Source organism: Haliotis asinina, chromosome 5, assembly GCF_037392515.1.
Source record: "Haliotis asinina isolate JCU_RB_2024 chromosome 5, JCU_Hal_asi_v2, whole genome shotgun sequence".
In the NCBI taxonomy this organism is placed as follows: Eukaryota; Metazoa; Mollusca; class Gastropoda; order Lepetellida; family Haliotidae; genus Haliotis; species Haliotis asinina.
This window is the reverse complement of record NC_090284.1, coordinates 8,875,911-8,893,907: the sequence shown is the minus strand read 5'-3', so window position 1 is coordinate 8,893,907 and position 17,997 is coordinate 8,875,911.

Genomic DNA, 17,997 nt, shown 5'->3' with positions numbered 1-17,997 from the left:
GTTTGATTTTTTCAAGGGAGATTACAATTATTACGCCTTTTTCTGAACGTGATGTTGAAATGTTTTTCTTTCATTTCGAAAATGTGGCTCGCTAAAGGGACCTGAAAGTCAGTGGACCACGTTGTGCATTTAGAGGAAAGGCTCTGGTTTGTTAAAGCAGCAGTTTTGATGGATTATAAATTAGTTCCTGAGGTTTACGGGCATAAATTTAGATCTTCTGTCGGATGGCAAAATATCTGTTGAATTTGCCAGGGAGAGAAAAACTTTGTTTGACTGATAGTGTACTCCAGAAGCCGTCAATGGTGATTCTGACAGTGTGAGGAAGTTGGTTGTGCTTGAAGATATTAAACAGAATGTGTAAGGAGACATTTCATTTTATCTTGGAGTGCAGAAAGTTGATTGTTGCACGCACTGGGTTATTTTTGTAGACAGGGATTTCAGGCAAATGCTCTCAGGGTTAAAATCCAGGAAACGATATTTGAATATCTGCTAGTCCTCATTCAAAACATGGATTTGAATTTGCTGACAAGGAGTCAAGTTCTAGTCCAGATGAAACCCGAGCCGACTTGTGGATATTGCCGTAAGTCAGAGCATATCAGTTTTTAGTGTTGACAAATCATTCTTCTAAAACTTTTGTGAAAGTAAAGTTACAGCCTTGTTCTGGTGCGACTACTGAGGAGTTTGTTGTTAGAGAGGTACCGTTAGCAGCAATGGCGACAGTTCCAATGTTAAACCGATCTGAAAACAGCTCTGAGAGGCATGGTATCAGTCAAAATAAGGAATTGCAACTGACAAACAAAACTGAATATATGGCCAGCATGGTATTAATATGTGAATAAACTTGTGCATACATAATTTAAGTGAGTGACTTTCATATCCGTTGCGTTGTATACATACTGCATTAAAAGTTTTATGTACATTATGTATAAATTGTGATAATTATTTGCATATTCATAAAATAAATTAAAACCTGACTTAATGACAAATATGAAAATGTGGTAAAATTCGTTTGGCCGCATACATGATGTTGACAATTTTGGTGATAAATGTACGTTTGAAACGTAAATTTCAATTCTGACATTACCCTTAGTTTCTGTTTCATACCATGACGATATGGAAAGAAAATAATTTGAAAAGAAAATGTTTGAATCAATGAACAAACGTGTGCATCAACAGTTTAAACCAATCATATAAAAACTGATACTTTCATAAAATTATGCCAATACAGAGGCAGTGGGTCCGGTAGAGATGACCCATTGTCTCCCGATCATCCGGGAAAACAAAGAGAACGCTCTGGCAGAAACGTCAGTTCAACTGTAACGCTGGGCAATCAACAAAAGCTATCATTACAAACAATGAATGCCACTGTCCTCGCAGTGCGGAATATAAACAAGCTAATTCAATCTGTTATTAAACGTAACATATATTAGTTTATTCGCCATTCGACTTAACACACTTTCCTGTGGACGCTTTGACACAGAACCTGGATCTTTATGGCAATTGGCATGGTTAAGATGAAGTTAATCTTTCACCTTTGAATACTGGTAACGTTTGGTCTGCGTCTATGTTACTACCTAATGTGTGCATTCCATAACATCATTTGACTGACGGGTTACCTGCATGGCGAGTTTCCAAAACACTTTTAATATTATCACGAAATGTGAACTGTAATTCTCAAGTTCTCTCCATGCAGTAAATTATCTGTCGTTCCTTACGTTTACAATTAAGACATATACTGAGTCAAAAAAGAAACTTCACAAAATGTAATTTTTAAAAATAATGAATGATTTTTCTCTAATGATACATCTATGTATCCGAAATGGGATTCCTATCTTTCGACTCGAAGAACGTTAGCAGAACCCACTCAAACCCATCCATTCGTTGTGCAAATGACGTTAGTGTCAAATCAGGTTTTGCATGTGCAGTCGATCACGTGATCTTCGCATTGGCCTCAACTACTGAAAAAAGCCACTTTTAAACCAGAGTTCTAACGGTACTTTAAATGCCACGATTGTGAAATGTGCAACGTGAACGTGCCGTTGGCATGTTGCAAGCGGGAAGATCAGTTATTGACTTCGCAAGAGTAATGGGATGCAGCCGTCGTACTGTGTATGACTTGCGAGGTCGTCTACAACAAACTGGCACCACTTCTGATCGCTCTAAAGAAAGAATGTGAAGTTTCTTCTTGGACTCCAAATCTTAGTGTCATTTAACTTGTTTCAGGAAGATCGGAATAACGAGTGGATGAAATCATTAGATCTCTCTGATAGTGTGCTACTGTAGCCCTTTGTTCACTTTATCAGCCACATTCAACGAATATTTTTAAAGGCTTCTTATTGTAGAAGATATATTTATGATCGGTTCATACGGGAACGGGTACAGAGATACTGGCATGTACGTCGTAAGCTACATTTCACACAATGACCGATTTTGTGATTTTTTAGTGAAAGATCGTAAACGTGGCATTCCAAAGTACGTTCTTGTACTGACTTATTATCATGAGAAGAGGAGTAAATGTCGGTTTCAGTGTTGGGATTGAGATAACTAATAGTTTGAGTATCGCACCTCTTGTGAAAAATACCCTCCCAAGTTTGCTCATATTCGTTTATGTGTAATGCGATGTCTGTGGGTCTACTTAAAAGGACGCAACATTGCTCGTGATGTGGTTTGGGTATTAACAAAAAAATATACCTTAATGACAATGGTATTAACCTGGATAAACGCAGTGTTATAGGTACGTGAGTACTTATAATTATGTGTATATATTCTGTGAAGAACATCAAATGGACTGAGCGTGCTTATCGCAGTATGGATCTTTTGTCAGAGATGTGAATGAGATTAAGGACATACTGGAGAACTTTCGTTTCACCATTTATTGACCCTATCAGACATGTCTAGATAGGCGATGACTTTCATTATGGAAAACCAGTCAGAAGGTGCACTTTTTGCACACTGGTGATTGAATTTAATGTATCTATCTGAAGTGAAGGAACTGAGAGGGGATGAGTTTTATCCGATTTCAAGCGAAATTGTAATGCTGAATAACATCATTGGCAGTTACTGTTCGGACATTTCTTGTGGCACAACTTTCTCATTTACGTAATGGGACATTGGACAATTATGTTCATTTCTAGGCCTTCCCGTTGATGACTTTCCATGGTAGGACGAGACTGGGAATGGGAGACATCGGAACCTATCACATGCTGCCCATCAATCGGATGGAATCAGGAACAATCTACTGCTGTATGTTACGCTGCTTTTAAAGAAATAAGGGACGCTGTGGAACACTAATGCACAACGCTGAAAATAAGTTTCTTCATTTTCAAAGTGGTGTTATCTTGGTGGAATACAGTACATTCTTATTTAATCATAGATCAAAGTAACATGTACAATTTTGGGAGTAAGAATTACAAACAAGTAGTGATGATAAAACATTCTTTCACCTTTGGTGGGTTCCTCAGAAATAGAAGAAAATCAGACATTACTAAACTCACTGATACCTCGAATTTGGAAAGGTCTTCAATGCAACAATTTGAAGTATTTACTAAGGCCTTTAACCTTGAATAACAATATTTTGGCAAGCATATGAGTATGTCCACGTGACATCAGAGCTTAAAGACGCCACCAACCAGACATATAGGCGACGCATGTATACAGATGCTTATGTGAAGACCAGCAACAAGATGAAGAATGAGAACAGGTTTATTCTGTATAGGCGATGGTTCGACATAGACTCTAATGCTGTTGTCAAGCAAGTGGTGACAAGACAAGATGTTAATATCGGCGTTTTAACTGGTATCCAAAATGCATCCAAGAAGCTAAAATACGGCTTTTATCAGTTCAGTGATCTGAGAGGAGCATATTGTACACTTATTCGTACCCACTTTCACGATAACTGAAAATAGAGGATTTGCGTTGACAAAAAACGTTTTGTTCAATTTAGAGAACATCGGCTATTTTATAATAGCTGTACAATGATATGCGTGGACAGTTCCTGTATGATGGTGACACGGATGGTTTGATTTCAGCTATTCTCCAGCTATACGGCCTCCTTCATCACCTGCAGAGCAGGAAGTGCAGTTCCTCGTACACCCGGATAAAGCTAAAGTGCTAAGTCATTATCTATGTAGGGCATCGTCATAGTACTAGAGTGGTGTGAATATTTTCAGATCATTTTTGTTGTAAACTGATAAACATTGTGTCATTAACCTTCTTTACAAACAGGCATACAGTATTCAAACGATAAAATAGATGCAGTGGAAAGAGAGAGTGATGTTGACGATAACGGTTTAGCTTTTAAGGGTATATTCAAGTTTAGTGTGTTTCATGTGTGCATAACTCCTGATGTAAATAGATATATATGTTATGGTTTGAAGTTTGAATTTGTAAGTCAGATTGTTAGTGACGGTAACCTCGAGTTAGTTTTTTTTAAGTTTTTGGCTAGACGAACAGCTGAAGATCCATGTAAATCCATGCAGGGTCCATGCAGGAAGCAAAAGTACCGTAAGTCCCCATGGTCCCTAGATGGTGATCTACCTTCAGTTGCTGGCAATCTATAGCCCATTTTTAGACTGTCTTGTCCGTATTAAACTCAGGGTTTAGAGATAGACGCTAGTTTTACTGATTAATTACCGTGATATGACAGTTGGTTTTACTGTCCTTCGTTGACAGATGTTTATAATTTGCATGTATTTCTGTTGGATTCTCAGTCAAAATATGGTACGAAAGTGCCATATACATTGTATAATAGGATTCACAATATGGGACTAGATACACCACGGACTTTCAGCACTCTGCAACAGATACCTTCACATGTCAAAAATACTTATAACATCTGCATAGTCTTGTTCACACAAATAAACTTGTACATTAAATCAGGACATGTTTGGGCGAGATGAGCAGGGTTGTAATTACGGCTTAACCAGTGCAAAAGGTTATCATTGTTATCAATGAGTGAAGTAATGCAGTCAAGGAGAAAAAAAACTTGCAGTTATTTCGAGTGATTTCAAATCAATGCTGCTGAGTGATACGTCTGTGATCGTTCTGATGCATGTGGAGAGCTTTCATATTGGTAACAAAGAATGCCATCTTGAAAATAATGTGACTGAAAATATTTCAGTCTGTCGAAATCCCCTTGTGATCGTCTCGAGAACTAGAAACATTCAGTGAACGTCAACAGAATGAGATTCTGGCATAGCCTCGCATGTAGCGAGGGCATCGAGCTTGTACAACTAAATTTTTAAGAAAATAATTTGACGCATCCTAGCATGACTGGATAGAACCCACTGAGTAACATTAACAACTGCAGAGAATAAGCATTGGTGCTCCGTTTTTCACACTGGTGAATGAATTTAAAGTTTCTGTCTGCGGTAGGAATCTTCGGGCTGGAAATGAGTGCTACAACAGTTTGAGGTAGAATGAAAATGCTTGTCTCCAAGTAATCATGATCGCAATTCTGGGCACATTTATCTCCTCTTAGTGATGGCAAGAAAACAGTTTTTGTACGTATAGGAACATTTCCCTCTGGTGCAAAACGTGAGAATAAAGATCTACAAACATGCACATAAGAACAAACATGCACATAAGAACTACCAGTCATGTCAGTTAGATAGGACCTACCCTACTCGACATTTGTGTCAGACGGAATAACACTCTTGTACACAAGATGAAAATCTATCAAGAATTATCTATTCAACTGAAAATCAATAGTGTTTTATTGACTAACACTTGACAACATTTGGAACGCTACAGGTTCTTTCAAACCATGTTGCATGTGCATGCGGGAACATGTGCTGTTGTTTTTGTGGTTGGTACTGATATAAATGTCCGCTCCATGTATATTTGGTATACATTGTGCAATCTATTTTCAAATGTAAAACCTCGGAATTCAATAATTATCGGGATTGCTATAAGTTCAAGCAATGCTTATTTGCACATGTGTGAAAAACTAGTAGGAAAACTAAACGAGACTGTGAAGGTGTCTTTGTATTGGCAGTTTGAGGGCCTAGGGGTATGTTACTTGGACGGTGCAATAGCGGTAGGTAGAGATTTTGTACGCTGGAAAACCAATAAATATATACTGGCAGCAATTCATAGAATTCAAGACAGCTTCGTTTTAGATAGTGTTCTGATTGCAATGTTTACATAGCGGATCTCAATATTTTGTTTTAATTTTTATTCCCGATCATTTGTAATGTCTGTTCCACAACATTTAAGAAATAGTAAAGCCTCGTTTGGTACGTGAATACGAAATAATCACATACCCAAAATTTAAACGTATACTCCTTATTTTATATCACACAGGACAAAATGTAGGCATCTGCCGGCGGAACCCTCTCCAGGAAGATATCCAATAATACAGCTCGATGATGCTACATTTAATTCCTCAGTTAACTTCAACAGCTGATCACTCTAATAAACAGGAATGAAATACCTGAGAGGAGTCACACCTCAAACAATCCTGATTTTGATTACATCTAAAGTCTTAAAGGCGTAACATTTACCCTTCCGCTCAAATTAATAGTTTCTTCAAAGACACACGTCCTTCAGTCATCCCAAGAACCCTTGATACGGCGCAGTATGACCTGGGTTGCACAAGGTGTACGACATTAGTGATGGGAACACCGAGTGAAGCAACCATGTCGTCTGAAGGAGAGGGCGAAGTCTGGCTGACAAAGGGATCGGTCCTCCAAGTGTTAATACAGACCGTCGACCTTAATATTTGCTTTTAACCTGATCTCATTGTTTAGTCGAGGATGTCTTGAACTGCCAGGGTACGCTTTTATATAATCCGCCGATCATATTAGTCGGGTGACATATTAGTACAAATATATGGTCAGACCTTTTTTTGATGTCGCAGTATTGGATGTACTATAAATCGAAGACACCAAAGTTTCATAAATTTCAGTATTCGCCTTGAACACTTACAGAAAGATTGTATAAATCGTCCGACAATATGCTGTCATCCCCCGTCTTTGTATTTTGTGTTCCGTGTTAGATTACTCTCGTCCTCACTTAGATATAGATGTTTTACATCATTGGTGGCACTATTTTGCATTTTATGTGCCAAGAGATCTGTGTCGACAAACAGTTTAGATAATTCTCTGGTGCTTTGGAGTTGATCGGAAGAAACTGGTTTTTTCCCAGTCAAACAAATCCATTTTAAGACATCACCAAACCATATATACCACAAAAACATTACTCTTTAATCATGTCAATCAACTATCTAGCGTTGAATGATTTAGGATTTTAAAGCTTCTTCTCTGATTTGACGTTCCCAAACCTTCAAAGCAGGCTGTTCGTAAATACGGCATTGGAGAGTTGTTAGCGCGAAATAAAAGCACCATACATTTGTGACCTGGGTCAGAAGATTCCCATAGCCTAAAACGGGAATGTGTTGGTCACCAATGTAAATCATGTTTGAGGGTGTTTCATCATCTTATGGTAGAGCGGATCGTTGTTCGACCAGTAGTGTGTAGGGTTCTGAGTCAATTTTGCAGGCAGGCGGGGTATGCCAGCATTATACGTATCTCAAGTTTAGAAGAACATTCACTCTTGTTGCTGCGTTGAAACACATCCTGGTTGCTATGTTTGCATTAGATGATATACAGGCAGGTAAGGCTGGATGTCTGTGTTCTATGTCTGGGCGTAGTGTCCTCTCTGATCTTAGCTGGATATTCTGAAGAATACAGTGTTGTCACATTGAAATTGGAGTCGATTTTCATGCAAGAGTAAACTAATCATTCCTGGAGCACCAAACCCTTTCTCGCTCTTGACTGTACACAGAGACATCAAGTGCTCTCACCACTGTGCAGGACCTGCCGAAGCACGCCAGACCCATATAGGAGGAGGCCATTCTCACATCTAGACTGTCTGGAAGGGTCATTAAATACTAAACAGAAAGTTGCAAGTGTACTTTCCTTACTTTCCTCCTTTTTGCAGCTATAAAACACAAATAAAGTGATCGTCAAACAGGCTTCCTTTGATGTCTCCTGCTACGTTCTACAGAATATCGATCAACATTCTTGGGACACATCCAGGCGAATCATGTTGATGTTCTGTCACCCTGTTATTTTAACAAGGATCACTAGGATACGTGCAAGTCGTAGATTGTCTGTAACTAGATGATCCATGTTACAATCACAGTTTCTCCATGCTTAAAGATATATCACCGTTGATCAAATACAAAGGGGATGCAGCTCACGTTGTTTCAGATAGTCTGTGCTCATTGTTGCTCAGTCGTAAAAGAACGTTCGAAGGTGAGAGACTGGCCACAGACTTGAAAAACGCCACAAAACTATCAGTACTCTGCTATGAGATATATCCATCGTACTAATCGAAAAACGTTTTTAGCAAAAGTGTTGCGAATGAATAAATATTGATGTGATCACTAGGTCACAATAAAGGTCAGGTTGATCCAAATGTAGATCCTTCAGTAGGACACCAGAAATGGGCTTCACACATTGTACCCATTTGGGATATTGAATTCGGGTCTTCGGAAAGAACGACAGATTTCTTGTAAAATACTGTAAATTTGTTCTTGGTGTTGGTATTAATACAACAAATCGATCTGAATGCGGTCGTCATTATATCTGTTGCGATGCTATAATAAGATCGGTTAAGTACTGGTGTACATTATTGATGATGCAAGAGATTAGATGCACAAAACAAACCTATATTACATTAAAATCAAAATCTGAAGTGATATATATCCTTGACAGGTTGTTTTGGAGTTAACCGAGTGCATTTAACAGATTCAAACATGACGTCATTGTTCACTTACAGTAAAGTCTTCGCTTTGCAACTTTCCAAAACATGATTATTAAGAAAGTGTTTGGTAAAACTACAGAGGGCTATTAGTGGCACTTGGTCGGAGTAAATTGTCAGTATTCAGCGTGCCCGCCATGAGCATCGATAACAGCTGGGCAGCGGTGACCCGCAGAAGAAAGGAGGTGCCGAATGCTGTCTTGAGGAATACTTTTTCTGAAGTGCTGTGTCTAATTCTTGTAGAGCCTAGGTTGGCGGATTTCGCTGGCGCAAGCGTCCATTAAGAGTATCCCAGTCTACCGTACATCTAGTAAGGGACAAATCGTGTGATCGAGAAGGTCAATGCAACACCTGAGCATTCCTTTACAGGAGGACGTCCTGTCAAACACGAGAGGTCGAACCTATTCATGCTGCAAACGTCAACCATTGGCGTTGATAAAGGTAATTAGGTAACGCTGCGCTGGCCTTCTGGCAAAACGTCTGTCTTCCCATAGCCAATATCGCACCGTCTGGTCGGAGATTCGGCAAAGTCTAGGAATTTGAATTGTTGTGGATGATGCGGCCGTGGTGTTTGAACAAAGATGTCTCAACCGGATGTAGAGATCTTGTGCGACGGTGGAATATCCAGGTCGACCTGACACGGGTCTGTCATTAACACTCCCAGTATTTTTGTATCGGGTCCATAGGGTTGAAATGACCTGTGCGGACACCCTAAAGTGCTTTGCGACCTCATACTGCGATGCGCATCCTTGTAAACGGCCACTGGCGTTGTGTCGTTGAGCTTCTCGCTGTCCTTGCATTCTCTTGTTTTCTGTAGTGACTTTCAAGAAATGCATGTGGAGCACCATTGGTGTGACTGTTTAAAGCCTATAGCCATAGACTTCAGCTCAAGGTAAAACACAGCTTCATGATGCTCGTGCATTTCACGTAGGGTGCGTTTTAACGATTCAGTGGAGACGTGAAAGTTACGTTTTTGTTCAGCATTCCTTTGTGGAAACGTCTAGACGTCGACAACCATTCCCCCACATGTTGGGGTACAGCATGGGATGGTATGTGGCAAATATTGTCTTATTTCATGTTTTCTTTCCCACAAATAGTATTTAAGAACAAGATGCTAAATATTGACTGTAAAGATTGCAATTCCCTCCTTCACCTTCTTCGAAATGAAACTATTTGTATATGCATGTAAAATATATTACGAAAGCGTTTATTATTTTTGTAGCACATTATTATTGTAAATATATGAAGTTATGTTCTAGTTAGTGTGCAAATCATTCCCATTGTACGTAGTCCTGAATAAAATAACATATATGATAAAACTCATTTAGAAGAAGAATTACAGATATATCAGTGCAGTTTTTGGTAACACAACACCTTCTCTATAAACACTTAAACTATTAATCAAATCAATTTTAATATATTGTTAAAGGATTATAGGAGTTTGGAATTTTATGATTGGTGAAATCAAATGACACCTTTACCAAACACGACTGCTGATTGTGGGTGTGTATGTAGCACTCCTATAGATTAAGAGATCTTTGACATTAACTTCACATGGAGTAAAGGTACTTCTTCTGTTGCTAATCCCAAGTCATCCAGGAGTGCTAGGGCATAATGACATGCAGGCACAACGAAAGAACACTGACCACTGGGACAGGAGAAGTAAACGACACGCGGACATTTGAATGCCCGAATTGACATACCGATCCAGTCACGTTAGGAACAGCCGTGTCACCCATTTGTTTAAAGAACTATACATTGTGGGGTTTTCATTTCTGCAACTTTTGTCAGAAGCCCTCGGGTGTTCCCAGTAGAAAATATCCATTGGAAGAAATGTGTATGTTTTAAGAGTTCATTAACTTGGAAGAAATGGTTGTGATATGTGACCTGTCAACCGGTGTGTCATGAAGACATAAGGTGTGGACTGTTGTTCGTACGGTCACACGTTAAAGGCATGATGACAGCAAATCAATCAAACATGAATCTTTCAACACCAGAGAAAACTGACCTACTTACTTTGCACATAATTCCTTTTTTGTAATGTATTATACATTGTACATGGACCTGTATCCTTTCAACTAATTAAAGTTTATATATTTATCCATTGAGTTAGAGAGTCTTATCACCTGATCTAACGAACATCCATTACCGAATATTACTACAAGACCTACCAATAAACCATTGGTTTCACCTGATGCACTGTTGTTCTTACCTCGGTCGTTTAACACATTACATAACACATCTGTTAAATGAGAGAGATCATTTCCTCTATTCGGAAGTGAAGGCTTCTTTCTTGCTTATTCTGTCGAAACACAATATTAGTTCAACTATTGCGTTTGATTAATACAAGTTTAATAATAAAGCCATCTTGATACAAACGTTAAAGGCTGAGTAGAGTCGTAGACCACAATTCTTCGTAACCTATTTAATTATAGGTCAGTGAATGATTACTCCCCGTGTTTGCATGGAAGGAAGGACAGTGGCTATTTGGAAGTTAATCCACAGCTGGCTCTTTTCAGCTTAAATTGAACATAAAAACAAAGTCCCAGACACTGATAAAAAATTCTGGAAATGTGTCTACATCTCGGTTTCTGTAAAGTCACAGCTAAAATTGTTCATTTAAATCGTCAACGCACCAAAATGTGTACGTGTTTTTAGGAAGCATGAAACATCTGGATATTGCTTTGTGTTTGATACAGAATGAGTTCCACAAACTCGCTATAGGCGTTTTGGATACGACAATTGGACCAACTGAATTTCAAGTTAAACTGATTGCTGGACTGTTCAGTGTTGATTCATGTTAGGCTGCATAATTTTTTTTTCAAAAGTGACGAGGGCGGTAGGACTTTTTTTGTTTTGAAGTTTTGATTTTTTTTTCTTTCAGAAATACAACTTGGGAAGTTTAGCACGTGTTAATGAGTAGTAGATTCGGTCACACTCTTTCTTACAGACATTCACTCTTATAGTGGACAAATGGATGATCGGGACGCGGTAAAGCCAAAGTATGTTTTTATTTTTACTTTCTATAAAAATTGTTAGGCGTGCAAATAAAAATGCCCGAGAAAATTTCACTTTTTTATTTAGCCTTATAAACATCAATGCAATACTGGAATACAGTCTTAAGAAAGAAGGCCTCAGCCTAAAGTAGGACCGAGCTACGTTGACGAATCTGTGTCAAGAAATGAAACTAGAATTTGATTAAACGGAATAGAAAATTTGACACTACAGAATTCATATTTCCACTAAAGTCCTCATGGTATAAGCAGTGTCATGGACTTTGTCACACCCAACCAAGTGATGGAGACATAGAAACAGGAACCACCAAGAAAAAGGGACAAATCGTCGAACCAGAAAAATATGCCCTCATCAGTTTGGTTATTTTAGTCCAGGGCCTTCAGTTAATTCCAGTATTTTCAACAGGCGAGCGTGGTCATCACTCATCTTATTTCGAGTTGAGATTCCTATAGAAAAGGTAACTTGGTTGCAAAAAAGACTGTATGATGATCTACCTTCAGTTGTTTTTTATTTTATGAGTTAAACTGTTGTAGATTTAAATACTAAAATACATATTGCCAAAGTGACTTTAAACGTTAACTCACTCACTGAAACGAATTGATACAGAACTGTCGAGACCTCAAGGAGAATGAAAAGACAGCATTGTATCTGGCACTGGAATCGAGGATTTACAGCACATGCAGTATCATGTACTAACGACTGGCTACATTGTTGGATACATGACATAAATAGAATTAATCCAACAGCAAAAAATCTATATCATGTACTTGCATGTACATGAACTGTAATCACTCATATGTTTTCCCCGCCTGAACACGCCTGTGACGTTATTGGCGTCATTGGCGTACGTGTACATATCAACGTCAAAAGCCACACACCACGCTCAGTGAACCACTTGCTACTTTCACTGCACAGTTGAACAGCACGGGTCCAGGTGACAATGGTCGACTGAAAGAATCTGTGACTGTGTTTTACACTGCAAATTCGAATTTCACTAAACATATCTTCAACGATTTATTTCATCTCTTTCACAATCTCTTTCTCATTGCCTCTGAGTATTTACAGATGACTGTTGTTTTGAAGTGCTTATTCCAGTTACACGGACAATGCTCCGTTTTGAAAATGTGTTCTTAGTTATCACATCTTACATGTTCAAGCCTGCTATCACATATTGCACAATACTGTTTACCTTCAGGTATTTATTTTAAAAACATCCGTGACCGAGCAATTCATTATGGATGAAAACATCAGAATGTCACACTCGTTGAGAATCAGGCCCTCAAATCTGATATAAGGTAAACATGTACTACATACAGCAAATGTAAATTATTCTCGTAGAAAAGCAGGACTGGTAAAATCAGTAATTACATAGTGACTTCGAGTCGAGATGTTAAGGTGAATGCCGTATTGATATGTACCACAACCAGTATTTTTTTTGTGTTGCTTTTCTTTACCGCCTTTCACAGTCTCTCGGTGTATCGGTCTGATATCAGATCCATTGATCAATTTATACACATTTACAGCTTGGGGGATCTTTCCTTTATAGATTTGAAGGTTGCATGAACTAATCATAGAAAGTTCTTCCAATTGTTGAGCAATAACAAGCAATAACGCAAACATTCCTCCTGTCAGATACGTTCTTTCAACACATGTTATAATATTATGTTATTAGTCTTTTAGGTTATATCAACCAATGGTGGAATGTACTTTGAAAGGATGATCAGTTATTAATGTCAGAGTTCATACAGGAGCTAAACTAGTCTACTCAGGAGAAGTTATATTATCTCAGGAAGTGCATGCGTGATGGAAAAAAGAGTGGTGGACAATAAACACCCAGGTTTGTTATCTTACAAGTGTGGACAATTATTTCTGTTATGTCCAACCGGAATATCACATGATTCGGTACCAAGCAAATTCTATTCAATGGCAATGTTATCTGTAATACTATTTAATATAAGCCATGCAGGAATATTATTTGGAGGAGAGTAACCATTCAGCATAGGATCCTGGAAACCATGATAGCACACTGAAAGTAATCATTTGAGGACTGGATAGTCTATTAAGCCGGCTACTAAGCAGACTACTCCTATACTGACTTAATAAGTAATCATCATAAGTATATGCTGTTGGTATGGGATGTGTATTAGAATAGTGACGAGGTCACCCAGTAACACTTCACGATGTCACCTTCAGACACCAAGTCCACCGTTCATCATCTGCTGTTTAAAATAATAACCGTAATGACACAGGTGCCGGCCAGATATATACATTTCATGGAAGGAGTCCTGAATTTATTGACACCATAAGCAGTGGATTATTAACATTTAAAACCCACCACTTCAACTTGGCTGTTTCCTCCAGCGTAAGACACAGCGTCTCACGGTCATTCTTGAACCGTCCAGAATCTTCATATGGCGCAATATGTCCTGACTGGTCAAACGACATTAACGACTGAAACGCCTGCCAAATCATCCGTGTTGTCTCAACAAGAGTGCAAAGTCTGATAGATAAAGGGATCTGACATGTAAGTGTTACTGCAGACTGTCGACCGTAATATGTGCCTTTAACGTGGTGGTATTGTTTAGATGCACAAGGGTGTCTGTCGAAGGATGATGGGGAGGTCCACTGACCTAACAATATCAAATGGACGTTGTTGTTCTTCACATTGCTTTGATACTTCTTTAAGTGGCATTTTAGAGGTTGGGAAGGACAATATTGAACAAAATGTATGTATAGCAACTTCTTTTATCTCCTGAGTGAGGCATTTAGATACAGATTCTTGTAACGTTACTGCTTGAAAACGATACAAACATCTTGTATCGAAACGTCGAACTTACGAAATAAAAGGTGTTTTTTCCCCATAAGGATTGTGCAATATTGATCCGAAACGTTAGACCAGACCAGACACAGAGAGAGAGGCCCAACCCTGTCCTGTCCTTCGTTCAGCGGCCACAGAACACAAATAATGTAATGGTCAAACTTTGTTGTCTCTGGACATTTTCAACAAGGTTTAGGAAGCTTCTTGCGTAATTATAGGCGAAGCAACATCTCAAGAATTCTGCATAAAAGTTGATTCTTGCCTGCCTGCAGATTGTACATTCCCGGCGTCTGGTATTAAACCTTTTAGAGGACTTGTGATACTACTTGCTGTTGTTTATCACTTCGAGCAGCATTATTACATGTCTCTGACGGCAAGTATATAATTAAATGTGATCAAGACAACCAGTTGATCAATATTATGTCAGTTGACTTTCAGTACTTAAGACAAGGAATCCGACGACCATGACGTGTTACTTCGTAACACGTATTGAGGCGATATTGAATTAATATTTCCACCTAAGCCACTTAGGCGTTTAACTCTGTAAAAGACAAAATTATCGAATAAGATGGGCATATTCCTCTCCTAAGGTTGTTGTTGGTTTTCTGGCTTGCTCCTTCGAAACACATTATTCATGTAATTATTAGGAACATATATAAGTCTTTTCATAGTCGTTCAAGGCTGATCGTCATTCAACACCTCTTTGGTTATTACCTTAAGACTAAGCAAATAACGACACGCTCTTTTTACATAAGTTGGCGTTGTTCGTAATACATTTAGAAGGTAATCACCAGCTGGTGCTATTTCATCTAACCGAAATATAAAAGCATTTCAAGTAACCGGAATTTAAAAGCAAACTACCGGAAAACAAACGTTTTTATTAGGAGAATGTTATAACAGGTTCTGACGCTCTGCCTATCTCGATTTCCTTTCATATTTAAGTCATAGGTGAAGTTCAGAATGAGTATTCCGATGACGCGTTGACACACCGAGGTGTGCGAAGAACATGCGTTGTAATCAGTCATCTGGAGTACTATAGCGAGTGACTTAAAGTGAGTGAGTTAACATTCAACATCAGCATTAATTCAATCCTATAGCAACGACCATCCTACAGAATGTCAGTTATAATTTATCAACGCATTGTAGCATTACAATATTATTTACATTTTCAAACATGTGCTATGAAAATATTGGAAATGCACACCGACTACAAGTCCAAATTTAGAAACAATCATTTAGTGATACACGTACATATTCACAGTATATAATAGTGATTTCTTTCAAGCATTTGGGTGAACATATCTCTCAGGTTTGCTTCTTGGTAATGTGAATCTCTTGTATTTATGGACAATGTTACATCGTCGCAAAATGACCTCATGTTGTCTCCACTAACAACCGCAGATTGTTGGTTTAAATCCATGGAGCTTTATGATTCCTACCTGTGTGTCATTGAAAGAACAGTTGATAGTTGTCTGCAAATCACTTACATATCAGCACTAATGGCTTGTAAATAGCCGTCTAAGGTGCAGAACAGGCTTTAGGTTGGGACTTGTTAATGCCAGTACAATGATAAGCAACACCTTCTCCCTCTTCACTTTGATATATTTGTACATTGACAGATGGACAAGACTGTGTGTCTGTCTTGTAATCTGAGAATATGGAATCATGTTTGGCAGACAGAGAATCCTAAAAACAGGATTATGTAAAGTTATTGTTCTTCTCACAAGGATCAAAGACGACTGGAAATTCCTTGCGATTTCAGTTATCCAACATTGGATGGGAAAATGACACAATCAAACCTAAATCTGCCCGATGAATGACTGAAGTGTCAGACGGCTTTTCGTAATACAGGAACACTATCTGAGACTGAATTTGAAGTTATAGCTGGCGGATCACCATTGCCAATTCATGCATTAAATGTCAAAATATTATGGTAATTCCATGTTCTCTCTGTCAAAAGGCGAAGGATCACAATCCTCACCAAGAGAAACCAACCTTCATGAGTCAAAGTAAAGAACTGAGATAAGAGTTTGGTTAAATGAAACTACAGGCTGCACCATTAAGGAAGACGTCAAGATCAATAAAAAGTTGGCACTATACTCCGTTTGGCTCCAATGCGGATCAATGAATTAAAGTCTAGTTCAAAAACTAATGAACCTAACACACTCAATGAAATGCCGATCATAATCAAACCATCATACCAACCCTACGAGGTTTTTGCCGAATATTTTTCCTTAAAATAGAAATTTTGTTTTACAAACCATCATTAAAATATTGACACAGTTCGCTATTTGTTACGAGGAAGGAGTGCAGAGAAAGGGACAGCCAGGTGTGCGAGAAAGCATGGACCCACAGCACAGGTTAATGAGTAAATGACTTTTTCGGCACATGTGCACGTGCTGGTCGAACACTGTACTCTGCCTTTCTCTGCATTCCTCCCTCGTAATAAACAGTGAACGGTGTCAACATTTTTTCAATAGTTTGCTATACAACGTCTTTTTTATTAGCTCAAAAGTTTTGCAAAAACCTCACAGAGCTGGCATGATGTTTTGATTATGATCCTATGATCATTGAGCATGTTATGCTTATTAGTTTTCGAGTCACATTGCAATTCATGGGTCCTCATGAGCCAAACGGACTGTAGAAGAAATTCTACGATGGGCGAAAGTGGCGGAACAGTTCTCTCCCTTGGCGTCCCCGCACGCGCTGTCAAGTTTAGAATTCCAAGTGACCCTTGGGGACAAATTGTTCTGTAGCATGTGGACCAGTATCAAGGGCAATATTACCGATAAAAGCAAAATCTAGCATCAGGAGAGAGATACTGCCAGTCATCAAAACTTGAAAAAGGGCCTTCATTTCATTCAAGTATTTGTGTGATCTGACTAAAAGCTTGGGGCAGTATCATCATTCATGGTATTTTCTACAAATTCCTACAAAAACATAAAGTCTTTGAAATGATTTATCACAGAAGGAAGAGGCATTACTCATTCTCGTTCTGAATGCTGAATGTGCAGCATCCTGGTTGGCACCCTACTTATGACGATTTAGGGCTTACACAGCATCACCTACCTACCCGTGACATAGATGCAGTGACAGATACACCAATGACTAATCTTGTTAAGACCTTTGCTAGGATTGTGTCTCACCAATAATATTTTGTATCCTCGTACAGAATCGGACCTGATACATTTACGCTACTCCAGACACACACATATTGGATATATTGTGAAAGAGTGACAGCACTGCGTGTTGGGAATATAATTATGTAACTACTTTTAACTGTTTGTTTTGGAGAATATGCAGTTCAGGGTTTGTTTGGGGAGGCAGTATCGGACGGATCACAAAATAAGTTTCAATATGCTGACAATTTTTGTGGATTGAACTCATTCAATTTTGAC